The sequence below is a fragment of the Hippocampus comes genome, unplaced genomic scaffold, assembly GCF_001891065.2.
Source record: "Hippocampus comes isolate QL1 unplaced genomic scaffold, H_comes_QL1_v1.1 scaffold177, whole genome shotgun sequence".
Taxonomy (NCBI): domain Eukaryota; kingdom Metazoa; phylum Chordata; class Actinopteri; order Syngnathiformes; family Syngnathidae; genus Hippocampus; species Hippocampus comes.
The window spans coordinates 1,149,745-1,153,882 of NW_017806158.1; positions in this window are offsets into that span (position 1 = coordinate 1,149,745).

Consider the following 4,138-nt stretch of genomic DNA (forward strand, 5'->3'; position numbering starts at 1 on the left):
TTCGAAAGAGTGTGCATCTAGTAGAAAACGACGTTACCGACGAGGGTCTTATGACTTGTCTCCATGCCAACAATACACAGACAGAATGCAGAAAAAGCCCCAAAAGTCATTTGTTGTTCAGGAAATGTTCATGCAGTGGCGGACCCTGAGGGCCAGCAAGGCCTTCTCTGCTGGCCTAAACATTCTCAGAAAAGTAAATTTACTTTTCTGAGAATAACATAAATTTGTTATTTTATTTTCATAACTATGTTAACAAAATTATTCTCTGTATTCTTTACGTCATATTATTTCCACTTAGTTGAGTGGCTTTCAATGTTATTTTAAATAACATTGAACGCCACTCGAAAAATAACTTATTTATTATGGTACAGTTTTTAACCAATCATATTTCATCTAGCTTGTGTTGCCAGGTTAATTAAACTTGCTCAGGGCCTTCAGATTAAACAGAGCAGGCCCTCGTGCGCTGTAAATGAACGGGCACCGTCAGGTTTCAATAGCCAATCAGATCACGAGTCTCAGACTCGTGATCTGTATCCTGTATCCTGACTTGTTCTCGTCTGCCTACTAGGGCTAATGATCTGTTTACTTTATTTTCAAAGAACAGTTTGTTTTGTTATTGTTTGGTTGGTGTCTTATATGAAACTGCGACATTGCGCAATTTATTGGACAGACTTGTTTAAGATCACACAGCGTAATTTGGGTGGCATTTTATTTCGTATTTTTAAATCATCTTTTTATTTTTGACTATCTGTAAATGTAGTTTCCTGCTCTTAATTGTGAATGCATACTTGATGGTTTTAAATGCTCCTGAAATTAAGTGCTGCTTGACGAGCCTATACAGTATTGTGTTCATAATATGTGACGTCACTGAAGGCCTAAGGTTGAAATGCACGGCCCGCCACTGTGTTCATGTAATTATTTTAGTCAGACCCTTGAGCATTTTGTCTTCATAATATCCGTATAATATACAGTACGTGGACAGGGCATGGGAAGAGACGTCACACTCACTGGTTGGATGTCGGATTAAGTTTAATCGTGATACCGAACTGAATCGTGCCTTCTGTGACTCCCATTCCGAGACGGTTATACAGCTATTTTGGAAATGTGCTTATAATCGCAAACCGTGGCAAGACATTTGTAAATTTTTCTTGGACAACATCTCTTGTAACTTTGAACTTATTTTAGAGAATGTATTGTTTTGGTTTCACTTAATTCATCTTACAGTTGTTTGAATAAAAGAATGCGGGTGAAATTTTGCACTGGGAAGGGGCGTGGCTAAGCAAGAGTCATAAGTCGGCTCTCTGAGGGAAACCTTACATACAATGTGTCCCGTGGCAAAGACTTTGACACTCCTACCTCAGAGTATCACTTTGAATGTAAAATAGCTACATCCCCATACCAAAATAAAGTGACCAAGAAAAGATTTGTGTTTCATCAGGCTACCCACTGCCATGCTGCCTTCCATCTGCCACCCACCAGCCAGCCTGTTTGGCATCCAGCGCTTGGAATGATTATGCGTGATGATTATTTCCACGGAGAGGTCGGGCTCCTGACTCGGAAATTACAAATAGATTAGCATTAGCATCAATTATTCTGTCGATTTATTTGTCGATGAATCGGAAAAAAAAACATGTTTAAATGTTCATTTCTCAAGTCGAAAATAGGACATTTCTAATTGACAATACACAAATGTAAATGAATTAAGATGAAATAACTGGTTTGGTCTGTCAATGTCGGAAAATGAACAAAAATGTTGACTATAGTTGCCCACAATTGAAACAATTTTTATTATTATTATTATTATTATTATTATAACGATAAAACAATTATTTTATTATTACCGTATTTGCCCGAATATAAGACGGCCTTGATTATAAGATGACCCCCTCTTTTTCAAGACTCAAGTTTGAAAAAAGACTTTTTGAACACCAAATTAATTTTTATACAGAAAATAATTACAGTACATCTGAAACAAATGATTATAACAATATATTTGAGAGAAAAAGAACGTTATTTTGCCTCATTCAAATCTTAATATCTGAACATATAAATGTGTAAACTAAAGTGCAATCGCATTCGTCAATGAATGGCTTCTGGTTTTTGAAATGTAAGATCGTATAAATGTTACATCGTAACTTCTCCTCAGCTGCCGGTTAACCTGGCCGATCTTCTCAAGATTGTCGCTATGTTTCTCCATTTTCTGATATCTCTTCTATTATTTTCTTCTCTTTTCTTTCTTACCGCTATTTTTAATTTTTCTTCTTCGTGCTAACGCTATTGTTATTTTTATTCTTCGTGACAGGGGTTCACTTTGGCCTGGGGAGTCAAGTTCAGCATTCGCTTCAATGATATCTGGCGCCATCTAGCGTCGTGAATGGGTATAATGTCTAGACCCCGAATATAAGACGACCCCCACTTTTTCAGTTTTATTTCAATGCAAAAAAACACAGTCTTATATTCGGGCCAATACGGTATTATTATGAAGATAAAACGGGACAAATTTCAACGCTCATCTAAATTTTATTTATTTATTTTTTTTAGCACTTTGTCATGTCACAATAATTTGTTTTCAGCCCCAGCTGGAGCGAAGGGATTCCCTCCGGCAGGCACACCTGTTGCGTGTTTCCCATTCAATCTTGCAGAGTATTTCAGGACTGTCGAGTTTCCAAGATGGATTATTGACCTTGCTCGCTGTAGTTTTCTAGACCTCTTGATACTCTTCTTAGTTGCACTAGTTAGTCATAGATTCCAGTTAGGAAATTAATTTTTTTCTCACTGCGCTCGATCTTTAGCTTTGCGTTATTGTCTGTTTGACGTTTCGTTTGTGTATTCTTGGCCTTCTCTCGTACCTTGCCTTTTGCGAGCGCTTTTGTTTCTGCATTGTTTTTCCTGGCTCCTTGTGACCAGCACTTTACTGTAAATATATATATTTTTTTGTCAGGGCACTTTGTCTGAGCCTGCGTTTCTGCAATCTAAATACTCCACGACACTTTTTCATGCTGTAATTGGAGAATGAACGCAATTCTTGGCCGCTGTGTGAATGCTTGCGCAGCAAGTGAATAAGCCTGCTGAGAGATGACAAAAGAGATCACGCAAAGAGGAACGTGTCAACATTTTGCCATTTGACAAATGTCACAAGGTTATCGTCTGCATGCCAACATGCGTGAAATTAAATGTGACATTTCCCTTCGCCGCAATGAGGATCAATCCAATTAGCCAAATGGATAGTGAGATGTGTTCTTTGATTATCTGCGGTCTGAAATCATCTGATTTAATTAGAAGATGAATGATACCCGCTGTTGAGATTTTGTGTGGGTGTGCGCACCTGTGCACGATGTGGAGTGAAATAATCGCAGAGGAAATCCATGTTTCATACATGGCAATGGCGAGTGATGAAAAAAGCGGAAGGGGCGTGGCCTGGACGGGGGCGTGGTTACTTACAAAAGTGGCACTAAACATGCTGAAGATGAAGTGTATTAAATTTACACAGTTTGAAAATTGAACAGAAAAAAATCCCAAGATCGCCACTATTCTTTCAAGTGAAAATTTGTGCAATTTTGCCTATGCATTCCTGGTGAGCACCAATATGTAACTCCAAATTTGCTGCTCAAAATCAAAACATTAAAAAATGAATAAATAAATAAATCATAAAATTATTTAAATGATATGACAACAAATGTGAATGTGAATAGTACTGTGACTATTGTATTTATATTGCACTTAATTGAACTTATTGACCTTATCCATATTTGTATTTATATTGCACTTAATTGAACTGTGTTTTCTTTTCTCTTCTTTCTACCCACAATCTTGCTGCTGAAGGCTGTAAATTTCCCCAGTGTGGGACAAATAAAGGATATCTTATCTTATCTTATAAAAAAGTAAACACATTCCCTGCCATATTTAAGATTTGTTCATGACTTGTATTCATAAAGTGTTGTGTAAATGTGATAAAAAGCTGTTGATTCTTACCTCATACAGTGATAGTGAATATTTATTATGCATACAATTTATTATGCATAACCGTGCTTTATTATCCAAGACAAAACGTGAATTATCAATATGAATATAAAACGCAAATAAAAACAAATAAATGTTATCATGCTGTTGCTACAAATGCATACCAAATAAAATTGAA